Source organism: Nicotiana tabacum, chromosome 13 (assembly GCF_000715075.1).
Source record: "Nicotiana tabacum cultivar K326 chromosome 13, ASM71507v2, whole genome shotgun sequence".
Taxonomy (NCBI): Eukaryota; Viridiplantae; Streptophyta; class Magnoliopsida; order Solanales; family Solanaceae; genus Nicotiana; species Nicotiana tabacum.
The window spans coordinates 35,075,117-35,090,808 of record NC_134092.1 but is presented as its reverse complement, the minus strand read 5'-3'; positions in this window follow the sequence as shown (position 1 = coordinate 35,090,808).

Below are 15,692 nucleotides of genomic sequence, written 5' to 3'. Positions count from 1 at the left end.
ATGTCATTCATTTTATTGGCATCATTGGCCATAACAAAATATCATTCTTGTCACATTGGCCGTACTTCATAATTCATGTTCACTATTCCACTTTCAAACATTAACACAGATTGTCAACAACAAACATTTCTATTCAAGACTTTAAGCACACATTTGAGAAATTTAGGGTCTAGGCACATGTGATTTCTTACACAATTTGATATGATCACTTTCATTTGGGCTTGACTTGAAGTCACAACATTTTAATACATACTCATACTTTGAACACGCTCCCGAAGAATAACATAACATGATAAGAATATTCCGGAACACATTTTAAACATATTCATATAAATACATCTTTCTACACCAAACTTATTCATAAAAGTTAATTCATAGTGGACAACTCGGGACTTACAAGAACATTATGGGAATTCAATTTTAAGAAAAAAGTTTAGCCAACATACCTTGCCTTGAGCTTTTTAAATTACTACAATGTTCCGAAAATCTTAGCCACTTCGATCTATTTAGAGATATAGTAAAATTGAACACAAATTAGGAAGGAGTTCATAGTTTCAGCTCACTTGAGCATTTTATCAAACACTAGGTGTGCATTAAGGTTCCAAGGTCCTCCTATGGTGGATTCTTTCACCCCACTACCCAAAGTTCATCCAAAAGAGCTCAACAATCTTCCCACTACCCTTGATGGTACATGCATGTAAGTTAAATAACTCCCACACCCAAGAATTGCTTGGCTTATTACCTATCTTCAATTAAAATCACGAAATTGAGGGCTATGGAGTAGAACCTTACCTCTAGGATGAATACCTAGTGAATTCTTCTTGCAAATTCTTCAACTTTGAGTAAACATTGATGGATGATGAGCTTAGGAACTTCCCCTCTCACTCTATAGCACTCCCTTTCTCTAGAATATATGTTTTTCTCTTTTAAAATGATCCCCAAGGCTGTTTTATAAGAATGAGGTCGAGTTCAAAAATTAGAAAAAATGAAGCCCCGATGCAGGTCTGCGGTCGCATATGCGACCGCATAACGCTTCTACGGTCTGCAAAATGGACCGCATAATGGCTCTCCGGAACTAGGCACCCCTGCCTCACTCTGCGACCGGTCTGTGGTCTACAGACCTGTTCTGCGGTGGCATAATGCATCGTAGAACGTTCCTCTGTAATTTGTTTTGTGCTGGATCTGTGAGGGGTTATGCGGCCCGAAACTCAGCTGCTATAACACACCAACAATTCTAACTTTTGACTAACTCCCTAAATTTCCAAAATTTTTGCGAGAGTTTCTCCTGTAACTGGGCCTATCCACATGCCAGAGAATCCCAAAAACCAACCCTAACAATATATACATGAACCAACGACGTAATATATCATAAAAATAATGGCAACCATGGCCTTACGAGCAGTTTATCACCAAAAGGGAACACACTTAACATCAACTGTATAAATGTTACATAATTCATAGAAGGTAAACTCCTAATATTTTTATAGAACACAACTTTATAAATATATGACTACTCAAACAAATGAGGGTATTTTTTCTTCATTTCTTCCTCGGCCACCCAGTGGCCTCTTCGACTTGTTGGTTTCGCCATAACACTTTCACGGAGGCAATTTCTTTATTCCACAACTTTCGAACTTGCCTATCAAGAATGACAACTGGAACTTCTTCATAAGTCAATTCTTCATTAACCTCGATAGTCTCAACCGGAACAATAAGCGAGGGATCCCCAACCACATTCTTCAACATGGATACGTGGAACACCTGGTGCACTAAAGATATCTCTGGAGGTAGTTCTAGCCTGTAAGCCACCTAGCCAATCCTCTAAATGATTTTGTACGGTCCGACATACCTCGGACTTAATTTCCCTTTCTTACCAAACCGCATTATACCTTCATAGGGGAAACCTTCAAGAATACCCAATTCCTACAATCGCCAACACATAAGCCTACTTCGGCACCATAAAACTCCGGGTTTTAGGTAAAAAATTACGGGGCCTTACAACATCGCTTCCCATATAAGTCCTCATACGAAGCCATATGGATACTCGACTGATAGCTGTTGTTGTAGGCAAACTCTGCTAGAGGTAAAAACTGGTCCCACTGACCCCCTAAAATCTATAGAGCATGCCCGCAACATGTCCTCCAATATCTGAATAGTGTACTCGGACTGTCCGTTCATCTAAGGATGAACCGCGATACTCATCTTCACGACTCACGCTGCACGACTCTCCAAACTCACATTGCACAACTCTCCAAAAATGCAATGTAAATTGCATGCCTAAGTTAGAAATGATGGAAATTGGTGCGCCGTGCAGGCGGATAATCTCCCGGATGTAAATTTGAGCCAACCACTCTGAAGAATAGGAAGTCATTACTGGTATGAAGTGTGCGGACTTAATCAATCGGTCCATAATAACCTAGACTGCATCATATTTCCTCAAGGTCCGTGGTAATCCTACCACAAAATCCATAGTTATGTGCTCATATTTCAACTCTGGTATCTCCAATCTTCTGATCAACCCACCCATTTTATTGCTGCTCGTACTTCACCTGTTGACAATTCAAACACCGAGAAACATAAGCAATAATATCTTTCTTTATTCTCCTCTACCAATAGTGCTATTTTAAGTCATGGTACATCTTCGTGACACCTGGGTGAATGGAATAGCGTGAACTTTGAGCCTCCTCAAGGATCAAATCTCTGAATCCATCAACATTTGGAACAAAAATTCGGCCCGGAAGTCGCATAATACCATCATCACTGATCACAACCTCCTTAGCACCACTCCATTGCACTGTGTCTTTCAACACCAACAAGTGGGGATCATCAAACTGGCGATCCTTGATATGATCCAAAAACTAAGATTGTGCCACAATACAAGCAAGAACCTGACTAGGCTCCGAAACATCCAATCTTACAAACCGATTGGCTAAAGCCAGAAAATTTGTAGTGTACTGTCCACTACCGGTAAATATGCCAAACTGTCCATGCTCTCAGCCTTCCTACTCAATGCATCAGCCACTACATTGGCCTTCCTCGGATGATATAATATGGTGATAACATAGTCTTTCAGCAACTTTAGCCATCTCCACTGCCGCAAATTAAGGTCATTTTGCTTGAACAGGTGCTGGAGACTTCGATGGTCGGTATAGACCTCACATGGAACGCCGTACAAATAGTGCCTCAAAATCTTCAGAGCGTAAACAATGGCTGCCAACTCTACATATGATAATTCTTCTCATGAACCTTCAACTGTTGAGACACGTAGGCAACCACCCTACCGTCGTGCATCAATATTGCACTAAGCCCAATACATGATGCATCACAATACATGGTGTAAGATCCCGAGCTAGTACGCAACACCAATACTAGGGTTGTATTCAATGTAGTATTGAGCCTTTGAATGCTCACCTCTCATCAGAACATCTGAAAAGAGCACCATTCTAGGTCAATGGGGCAGATATGAATGAAAACCCCTCCACAAACCGGCGATAATAACCCGCCAACCCTAAGAAGCTTTGAACCTCTATAGCTGAAGTATGTCTAGGCCAGTTCTGACTGCCTCAATCTTCTTAGGATCCACCTTAATTCCCTCGGAAGATAAAACATGGCCCAAAAAGGCAACCAAGTCAAACCAGAACTCACTCTTCAAAAACTTGGCATATAACTGACGGTCCCTCAAAGTCTGAAGAAATATCCGGAGATGTTGCTCATGCTCCTCCCGACTGCGGGAGTAAACCAGAATATCAACAATGAAGACAATCACAAAGGAATCCAAATAAGGCTGGAACACTTGGTTCATCAAATACATAAAGGTTGTTGGGGTATTATTCAAGCCAAATGACATCACTAAGAACTCGTAGTAACCATACCGAGTCCGAAAATCTATCTTAGGGACATCCGACGCCCAAATCTTCACATGATAGTAGCCAGATCTCAATTCAATCTTGAAAAACACTTTGGCACCCTGAAGCTGGTCAAATAAGTCATCAATCCTCAGTAACAGATACTTGTTCTTGATAGTGACCTTTTTCAACTGCCGATAATCTATACACATCTGCATCGATCCATCCTTCTTCTTCACAAATAACACTGATACACCCCAAGGCGAGACACTAGGTCTAACAAATTCCTTATCAAGCAAATCTTGCAATTGCTCCTTCAATTATTTCAACTCAATTAGATCCATACGGTATGGTGGAATAGAAATAGGTTGAGTGCCCGGAACCAAGTCAATGCAAAAGTCGATATCTCTGTCGGGTGGCATCCCTGACAGATCTGTAGGAAACACCTCTAGGAACTCACGCATAACTAGAACCAAATGTATGGAATGAATCTTTGCACTGGAATTAAAGATATAGGCCAAATATGCTAGACACCTCTTCTCGACTATATGCCGAGCCTTCACATATGAAATGACCCTGCTAGTGGAATGACCAGGAGCCCTCCTCCACTCCTATCGAGGCAATCCCGATATGGATAACGTCATAGTATTGGATTGAAATCTAAGATAGCATGCTATGGTGACAACCAATCCATTCCTAAAATCATATAAAAATCTACCATATCAAGTAATAGAAGATCAACCCTAGTCGCATAGCCCCCGATAGTGACCAAACAAACACGATAGACTAGTCCACCATAATAGAATCCCAATGGGCGTAGAAACATAAACATGAGCACTCTATGGAAAATAAAACTGATGCATCTATACGGCAAACCTGAACAATACCTGTGATGACAGCATCAGATGACTCTGCCTCAGGTCTAGTTGGAAATGCATAGAAACGGGGATAAGCCCCACTAATTTGACCTCCACTTCTCAGACGGCCTCTCACTACCTGGCCTCCACCTCTAATAGTCTAACCACCACCTGGGGCTGCCTAGCCCCTGCCTCTAGCTGGCTGAGTGAGCGGTGGAGCAACCAATTCCTAAATCATGGCACAAGTACCCTACTGTGGCGCACTGCTCTAAAGTCTAGGACAGTACCTCCGGATATGATCCATACATCCACACTCAAAGCACTCTCTCTACTAACGTTACTGCTGAATCTGGGACTGAACCTGACGGTCTGGGAAACCACTATGATATCTCTGAATCGGTGGTGCACTGATGAGAGCTAAAGGTGCAATGTAGATTAGCTGCTCATGGCAAGATCCATAAGAACCACGACTACCTGAAGCACCGTGTGATACTTGCAGCACAGATTGAATTGGCCTGGAAGGATAACCTCTACCAAATGAATCCTTGCCTCTGGTCGAGGCACCACTGAAACCACTGAAATAACGAGACCTCTTTTCAGATGCCGCCTCTCTACCCTGACCACGAATCGTCTCAATTCATTTAGCATTTTGTACAACCTGAAGGAAGGAAATATCATCATCAGTCTCTCTGGCCACCTGTAGCCTGATGCCATAAGTAAGTGATAAATAGGGATTTTAACCTATTATTTCCTCTCTTTTAATTGTGTTTAGGGCCAAAAATGTGTGAAGGTATTCCCGAAAACTAATGTAATATACTTGCTTGCAGGGATTGTTCAAAATAAGCCAAAGGAGTCATAATCAACTCATAAAGGAGTCAAAACTTGAACAAAAACCAAGACTAGGCCAAAAGATATGAAACGCGGACTGCACAAATATTGTACGGCCACGAAAGCTACAATGCAGTCGCGAGCACTATTTTGCCGCAAAAGGAAGATTCAGAGAGATGGATTTTTGGTCTAAAACATGAACGCGGACCGCGTCAAAAAGGTGTGGCCACGAAAGTACCTGCGCGGACGTGATTGGAATTACGCGGACCGTAGTTGCTGAGGTTCAGAGAGCTTACATTTTAAGGAAAAATAAGAAGTGTGGTCCGCGTCAAGATTATGCGGCCACGGAAGTCTCCTACGCGACCGCGATGGAAATTACGCGGTCCACGAAACCATGCTCAACACAGATCTAGAAGTGAAGAACGCGGACCGCGATCAGAATTACGGGGCCGCTAAAGCAAGAGTTCGTCCGCGGTCAGAACTACGCTGCCGCGTAACCTCTACATGGATATTTTTTTCCGAAAATTTCAGCTTAGTATAAATAGAACTTTTTGTCATTTTTAGAGGTTGTTGCGTATTTGCTGAGCACGTGAGACGGCTAAAACTTCCCTTTTGGGAAATTTTATATTAGATTTACCTTATAACATTAGATTTTCATCTTTTAATCTAGTATTATGAATTTTATCTTCTTTTCATCTTTGATTTCTGCTATTTCTATGAGTAGCTAGACCCATAGCTAGGGTTGTGACCCAACCCTAGTGTGGGTATTTAATGGGTACTGAATTTTAGGGCTTAAATGTTTATGGGTTAGTGATATTTAGCCTAGTTCTTGCTAGAATTGTAGAATTAGTGGTTGCAAACACTGATTCGTACCTTTATGACTTAGTCTCTTCTTGAGAAAGAGAGACTAAATCTAGGAAAACTAGGCTAACAAGGAACTGAGGTGAACTCAAGAAATTGATAGCCCCAATTAAAGGGTTAAACCTAAAGATAATAATATCAGACTTGAGCTAATATCACTTGAATTGCATGAATACCCATTTGGACTTGAGAAAGCCAAATTGGGCAAAATCACTCAAACTATAGAGTGGTATAGAGTGAGTACCCGGGTGTGATAGCTATATTACGACCCTAATTAATCACATGATTGCCCTAGATTCTTGCTACCCGTTAGATATCCACCTAGATGGAAGTCACTACCCTAGTCCTTTTAAAGACTTGAAAACCAACATCAAAAAAATTATTGTACTTAGCTTTAATCATTGGATACAATAGAATAGAATTAGAAGTACAATCAAAACCAAAATGTGTGGAAGTGTAATTAGGAACAAAACACGCATCTAGACTTAGATATAAACGTAATTCCAAATCAATTAACTCCCTGTGGATTCGATCCCGACCTTGTTGGGTAAAACTGCATCGACCATCCTCGCTACTCAATAGTAGTGCAGTCTTGGACCCGATCAGTAAGGCCATCCATAAGCCTACACACTCTCTCACTCTCAGTAGGGATCAGGATAGCACCATGGCGTGATAGAGCCACAAATCTAGTCTCGTACTAGGTAATGGTCATGCTACCATGCTGTAGGCGCTCAAACTGGCTGCGTAAATCCTCTTTCTCGGTGAAGGGGATGAATTTCTCCAAAATATAGCTGTGAGAATCGCTTCCAAGTGAGTGGAAGTGAACCTCCTTATCTACCCCGAACATACTCCTGCCACCATCTCTTGGCAGAACCAGTCATCTGAAATGCTACGAAGTCAACTCTATTGGACTCCACTATACTCATGTTGCGCAACACCTCATGGCAACGGTCCAAGAAATCGTGTGGGTCCTCAGAAGGTGTATCACAAAATTGAATAGGAAATACCTTGGTGAACCTGTCCATCCTCTTCAACCCCTTGAACGACATCGCAGGTCCCTCCCTGGATTGTGTAGCAATAACAGGCTGAATTCCTCTAACTACTGGATTTGTCAGTGTTTGATATCCTTGAGCTATTTGATCTGGTGTGTGAGTAGCGGGAGTTTGGGCTCCTCCTTGAGCCTTAGAGAGATCTAGTGCTACAGGAAATACATGGTCTTGGACACGCTCTCCATAAGGCCCACTAAGTGGACTAGGGCATCCTGTATTACTATGGTGGCAATGAACCCCTTTAGGACCTGAGCTGATCCAACTGGCAGAGTCTGAACAAGGATCTCCTCCTCCTGCTCAATTTGAGGCTCCGTTATAGGTGCTTCTGCGCGTGCTCTAGGTTGAGCTCTGCCTATCGCTCTCCCTCGGCCCGACCCCTACCCCTGGTAGTAGCTGTAACATGGGGCTTCAGCTCCTGACAAGCTGTGGATGTTGTATGTGTCATCACCATCTACGAGAGAACAAGAATAGAATAATTCATACTCAATGATAAAATGAAGACGCACGATAGAGAAAGAAAGAAGGTGAAATTTCCTAAACCCTCATAGCCTCTAGAAAATAAGTACAAATGTCTCCGTACCAATCCTCCAAACTCTACTAAGCTTGCTCATGACTCGTAAGACCTAGGCAACCTAGTTCTCTAATAACAACTTATCATGATCTGAAATCCCAACCACGGGGTCGTGATGGCGCCTAACGTCCACTTGATATGAAATTCAATATTAGATACACAACTAATCATTTTTATCAATTTAAATACATATTTAAAGGTGATAAAGCTGTAAAACTTCAAAATATATAATAAAACTCCAACACGCTGTCTAGTTAAATCCTGGAATCTGGTGTCACAAGTACATGCGCTACTAAATAATACTACAACCAAGGTCTGAAATAAAAGCACAATTGTCCGAATGAAGTGAATAGTGCAATAGATAATAAGGGGACTTCAGGGGTCTACGAACGTCGTGCAGCTCTACCTAAAGTCTCCAGGTAATGATAGTTCGAGCACGCCTCCTCTAAACGCCAGTGGGACCAACACCAGTAACTACACAAGAAGTGTAATATGAGTACAACCGACCACATGTACTCTGTAAGTGCCGAGCCTAGCCTCGACGAAGTAGTGACAAGGATATAACAAGGTACTCACTATAAACATGTGCGAATACAAGTAAAAGCAATAACAAAAATAGAGGAAACAACAGTTGGCATAAAAACTAAAACAATAATTACATAATAGAGGGCCCCAAAATATCATCTATGCTCAATTTCTCAAATACGGAACCTATAGTTAAATACAATCATAATTTGTCTTCTTTGCAGCGATGCTCAATTAGATCCACATATATCACATCAATACCAATACCGTAATGACGTGCAACCCGATCTCAAATAATAATATTAATTCTGTTGCGGCGTGCCACCCGATCCTAAATAATAATACCAATATTCGTTACGGCGTGCAACTCTATCCCAAACAATAATACCAATATCTGTTGCAGTGTGCAACCTGATCCCAAACAATAATATCAATACTAAAAATAACTACGGAGTAACTCTCAACATAAGAGAATGGAATCAAAACAAGTAAATAATCTAAGGCAAACCAATATAACAAACTGGACCAAATAGAAGCAGTAAAGGCAATTAGACAATTACCGGAATAGAACAAGTAAAAATGGACAACAAGTAAAGGCATGGGTACATGGAACATTTGGGGATGCTTATCGGGCGGATCAGGCGGATTGTTATGCTTAACAGTTCGGCTTATCGGTTATCGGCTTGTAAATGTAATAATTCGCTAGCTAAACATATAAGATATCAGGCAGATTCGTATCGGTTTAGCGATTATCGGGTGGTTTATCGGCTAAATCAAATAGACAATGAGTGCATATACCACTTGACATTAAATCACTAAATTTAAATCCTGATTTCAACCCGTTTATATGACATGGTCATGCCCGAATATTCAAACCATTTCCAGAAGTCAATAACTGGAAGTTTATGTTTTCTCCATAAAAGATCTGGTCAGAATGCATATAGCCATATACTAAATTAGTGTTGCATAGGGCTCTTTTCTTTGTGCTATTGTATCAAGCCATATAGCCATATGCAAGTGCATTTTCACTAACTGGCAGAAGTCACTAGAATTTGAAAGTGCATTTTCAATAGTCTAATACTACTAAGTTAGTATCTGAGATAAAGCAATAACAATAGTGTCTTAGTGAAACTTCTGAACATGAATAACAACTGCTACTTTGTCAAAAGAAAGCACCAGAACATGTATATCTCTAATAATAAAAATAATTGGAGGAGACATCCCTTTTGATTTTCAAATAGTGGAAGGGATATTTAATAAACATAGGGGTAAAAATGTAAATATAAAATTTTTAACAGGTTAACGATTTATCCGTTAAAAAAATTATATGATCCGCCTCCAAATCGATAAGCCATTAATTATAAAATCTCAATCCGTTCACCAACCGTTAATCCGATAACCCGATACCAATAAGCCACTAAGCTAATTTTGCAGTTTGATTTTCAGTTCCGGTTCGGATTTGAATAGCCCTAGGAACATGTAGCAAAAGAGAGCATGTAACAAGGAAGACAAGTATTTAACAAATAAGGGCAAGTAACAATGAATGCATGATGTGAATAGTAGCACGGAATAGTGGAAGACATGATGTAGTTAAAATACATAGTTAAAAGCCCACGTCGTATGCTTAACCCATGACAACGTATGTACACTCGTCACCTTGCACATACGGTGTTCTCACACATAAATTCAAGTAGCAATTAGACCAATCAAGCCGTAACTCCCTCAAGTCAAGGTTAACCACGATACTTACCTCTTCCGCGATAAACTTAACAATCAATCACAGCTTTTTCGAATAAGCCTCCAAACAAATCGAATCTTGTCAATTATCAATCAAATAATCCAAATTAAGATTTAAAAACTACTCAAGAATGAAAAAAAGATAAATTTTGATCATTTTTTAAAAAGTCAACAAAAGTCAAACTCGGCTGCGTTTGGTCGAAATCCTAGTTTCGGACCAAAACTCGATTACACATTCACCTCCGAGCCCAGATATGTGATTTATTTTGAAATCCAACCTCAATTCGAGGTCTAAATATCAATTTTACTATATTCCTTATTTTACCCAAAAACCCATAATTTCTACCATGAAGTTCATAGATTTGATATTAAAGATTCATGAAAAGTAATTGAAATTGATTGAAAACTAGTTAAAGATGCTTACCAATGAATTTGGGGAGAAAACTTTCCTCAAAATTCTCCTCCAGAGAGCTTAGAATTGAAATATGGTGTAAAATGAGCTAAGTCACGATTTTCCAATCTTTTACCCAGCTGTAAATGTCGCAAATGCGAACTCTTGTTCGCAATTGCAATGTCCGCAAATGCGACACACTGATTGTAAATGCGATCAGTGCATCAGACCCAGTGTAGTCGCAAATACGACATATTTATCGCAAATATGAAGAGACACCATCACAAATGCGGATAAATGCTTCGCATATGTGAAGTTGTCCTAAATGCACAGGGGTCGCAAATGCGACCAAAATGTTAGCAAATGTGAACGTACAACATCCGCAAAGAGAACCTGCCCTCGCAAATGCAAAGACACCTAGCCAGCCCCTTTATCACAGATGCAATCCATTGACCGCAAAAGCGAGCTCGCAGATGTAAGCCAGATCTCGCAAGGCTTGCACCAGTAGTTCCAAACCCATCTGTAATACCTCCAAAACTCACCCAAGGACCTCGGGCTCCAAATCGAACATGTACACAAGTCTAATAACACTATAAAAACTCGCTCACTACCTCAAATCATCAAAATAACATCAAATAACAAGAATTGATCATCAAAACTCAAGATTTCAACTTAAAACTCAACTTTTTGCCAACTTTCACATAATGCGTCGAAATGCGCTCGGTCACTCGGGATCTCAATCAAACATGCGTACAAGTCCAAAAATATCATATGAACCTACCAGAATCGTCAAAACACCGATCTGACGTCGTTTACCAACAATACTGACCGTGGTCAAATCTAGCTTCATTTTAAGTCAAAAATCACATTTTCTGCATAATCGTACATATGAACTTTCCGAAAACTGACATGGACTACGCACGCAAATCAATAAACATCAAATGAAGCTATGAGAGGTCTTGAAACTCGAAAATTAAGGCTAGTATTCAAAACGACCTATCAGGTTGTCTCACCAAATGTTCATTTTGGCGTGTGTATGGTGTTCAACAACTTACATTAGTTGAGGGAATAAGCTGTTATCTTCCTATATTGCCTTGGCCAGTTTTTATTTCATGAGTTATCTTCTCGAATTGAGTTAGCCCTAAATTCCATTTTCTTAATACTGATTTCTCGACGTGTAGGGTTGAGGATTTGGAAACTGGTAGCCAACTTCTTCTTGTTGGTTGCTTAACTTTCCTCTTTTCATTGTATATCAGTTCTTTCCTTCTTTCTCTCCCTTTATTTTTACAAGTTCCACTATTTCATGACTCATAAATCTGAAAATAATATTTGCTTGCAATTCAAGAAGTGGTAAGGTGAAAATTCAACACCATTATTTCGCACATGCTAATGAAATAAATAAAAGAAAATCACGTTAAATTATTTTTTTCATGGCTTAGACAGAAATTCAAGAGTTTAGATATCCAAAAGGTGTAAACCCTAAGAACTGTGATGCCACAAGCCATCATATTCTATTTCATCCAAAGGAACTGCATTGTAAAAATCATAAGAAGAATCTAGGCCAAACTCTCCAAGATCATAAAATTGATCAGTTACTCCCTCTGGGCAGGTTACTGCATAATCGAGAGATGACGATTCCTGCATCAAGTTTTGCCATTTAACATCGTCGATGCAATCCTCGATCTTCTCAAGCGAAGGACACCCATCTATTGTAAAATATGGGGCAATTTCAACAACTATAGGTTGTGTTATGGATTCTATTCTTTCTTCTTGAACTTCATTTGGCTCTTCAAGTAGTTCTCTTAGTGAATTTTCATCAAATTGTGTTATTTCCAAGTCTTCAAATTCATCAATGCTGGATATAGATTGTGAGGTAATAGCACTTTGTGAATCCATCTAAAGAAGAAAAAGGAAAATTAGAAAGCAAAAAGGAAGAAAAAGGAAAGGAGCTATGTAGAATGCAGGTTTAAGTTATGGCCAAAAAGCACAAGCCTTAAATAGGCACCATAAGGTTTCGCCCAATTTTAATTAACTTTTAAAAATGTAAATTGCCCAACAACTGTCAAAGTACTGCAACTTCCTAGCTTCCAAAGCCAACGTAAAATTCTCAGACCCAACCACTTTGTGAAACTACACTCAATAAATATATTGTTGTTGTTATTGTTTGACTTTTCAAGTAATAGGGGTTAGTTATACTGAAACTTTTTCTGCATGTGGGGTATGCAGTATGTATGTTTAACATAATGGCCAAAAAGTACAAGCCTTAAATATATAGGCACCATAAATTTTCAACTCACTTGGGATAGCTCTATACTGTCATGATCAACTTTTAATACCGCACAATAAGTATTTCAGTACAGGACCATGTTAACATCAAAGAAAGTTTCGAGGGGATAGAAAACTATAGCTTAATTTCGGAAGCAAAGTAATGGGATTTTCTTCAGCCTAATATTTTAAATGTCATATATAATTTAAGCACGAGTATAATGAGCTCAAATTTCAGAGACAGCTGCCAATTGCGTCTCTTTTATTCCCCTTTAACTATACTTAGAGGCTGTTCGGCTAAGTTTTTAAGCTGGTCAAACTGGCTTATAAGCACTTTTTAACTTATCTACGCGTTTGATAAATATTCAAAATATTTATAAGTCAAGTGCTTATAAGCTAAAATTAGCCATAAGTAATAAGTTGGTCACCCCCAACTTATGACTTTTTAGCTTATAATCACTTTTAGTTTAACCAAGACTTTTACTAGTTTATCTTTAATAATATTTTTTAATTCACAAAATATTTTTCCCAAAATAAATTTTCTAACTTTCTTTTCATTTCATTTTCATTGTTTATCTTTTTCTTTACAAAAAAACTTTTTAATTTATAACCTTTTGTAAAGTTTTTAAGGATATTTTAGTCATTTTAATAAAAGAATAACTTATCAGCACTTTTCTACCAAACACATCAACTGCTTATTATCAGTTTCAGCACGTCTATCCAAATACGTAAATGCTTATTTAAAAAATCAGTTTCAGCACTTAAAAATGCTTTTAAGCACTTCAAGCTTATCAGCTATTTACAATCAGCTAATCCAAACAGATTCTTACTCCGGTCTACTTTAAGTGATTTTTTGGTCTTTTTTTGTGGTCCACAATATTTGATTTTTTCATATATCAAGAAGGAATTAATTTCTTCTTTTCGAAGTTGCCCTTGGAGTAAATAACCTAGAAGTAGTTTCTTATATTTCTAATGAGCAAATTAAGATTAATATGGTCAATTTCATTGTGAATTAATACTAAAAGATGAATTCCTTAATATGTGTGAAAAGAGCCAAAGAATCACTTAAAGTGGACCGGAGGGAGTATCAAATAATTAATAATTAACTATATTAACGTAATTAGTGTCACGCCCCCTACGGGTTTAAAACACGTTACTAGGATCTAAGGCTTATTAACTTATATACCAGTATCTTTTCCGTGTTTTGTCGATGTGAGATTCGTCTAGGGTGTTACATACACCCTCCCTTAGGGACTCGACGTCTTCGCTGAGGTTTGCCCCACCACCGTTCAAGGTTGCACGTGGAGTGACTCTGATGCCATCTGTAACAGCCCAGTCCGCTAGTGATATTATTCGCTCTGGGCCTAGACCCTCACGGGTTTAAAACGCGTCACTAGGATCTAAGACTTGTTAACTTATATACCCAACATCTCTCCCGTGTTTTGTCGATGTGGGATTCACCTAAGGTGTTCACAGATGATTCATCGTAGTTTGTCTTTATACGCCAATTGTCAACGTAAGTACTATAATTTCGTCCTTTCATTATTTTTGATGTTCACGTAAGTGGGGAGTAACTCCCCTGTCAAGTACTATATATATATATATATGAATAAAAAATAATGTTATAAATAAAATTGTATTTAAGGTAAATTTTTATATTTAGAGAGATTTTAGAATTTGTTACTTGATAACTAAGTTACTTTTTCCCTAAATAGAGGGGTTTTATTCTATTATAAATCATCTCAAAATCAATAAGATTCCTCTCTCTATACTTTTCTCTGCGATACTATTCTTCTTTTATTGTTTATAACAATAGAAGCTTTTTGTATTATCATCAAAAGTGATTAACGGCGAAATTAGAATTTATGTTTAGATTCGGTTGAATCCAATAATTATGGACTATAAAAGGACTAGAATTTTAAGCTTATAGTTTATATCCTAGCTGCGTCTTTTGAGTCAAGTGATGTTGCTTTGTCTACATGTGTGTTGCTGTCGTAGAATTAATTGTAACACCAAGATGTTTAGCAACACATTTGTCCAATATGACAAATAGCTCGGCACCGACAGCCCAGCAAAGCCTTCTGGTCCCTGTTTGGTTCGTTTCAACTTGTAAAGCCCATTGCTCTAAACCAAACTACCCCAAAAAACACATGGTGACACTTGATATAGCGCACACGTGCTTGGCCTCAACAGCAGGATTGGGTGGCAAATCAAACAAGAATTTTCTAAGAACTTTTACGTATTTATGTTATATTATAAACTTATTTACCCATTTTTAATAGGGTATCACTTATGTACATTTATATATATAATTTATTATTTATGTACAAAATAATATATTGATCAGACTCCAATCTTACTTATTTTAGGCTTCATTCTTCTCTAATTCTGTCCCTTTCTCTCTCTTTCTTACACCCCTCTCCCCATAGGTATTGAATTGACTAGAATTCAATTTGTAACATATTCTCTCTCTGTTGTAAGAATAGCCTTAGTATCTGTTTTACTTATTTACTAATCAATTAACGATTTATTGATGCTTAGTTATGTTTATTGTCTAGATGAAGCTACCATAAATCATGAAACTATGAAGCACAACATTATCATTTCGAAACAAAATCTTTACTATAACATGCGATCCTCGATATAATTAATATACAAAGTGTGAAAAATTAGAAGTTTCGTAAATTAGATTTTGTTTGTGTGAAATGTGAAGACATGAGCTTAAACTCCATTGACAACCATTAAAAAGTTTTGAACCTTTGA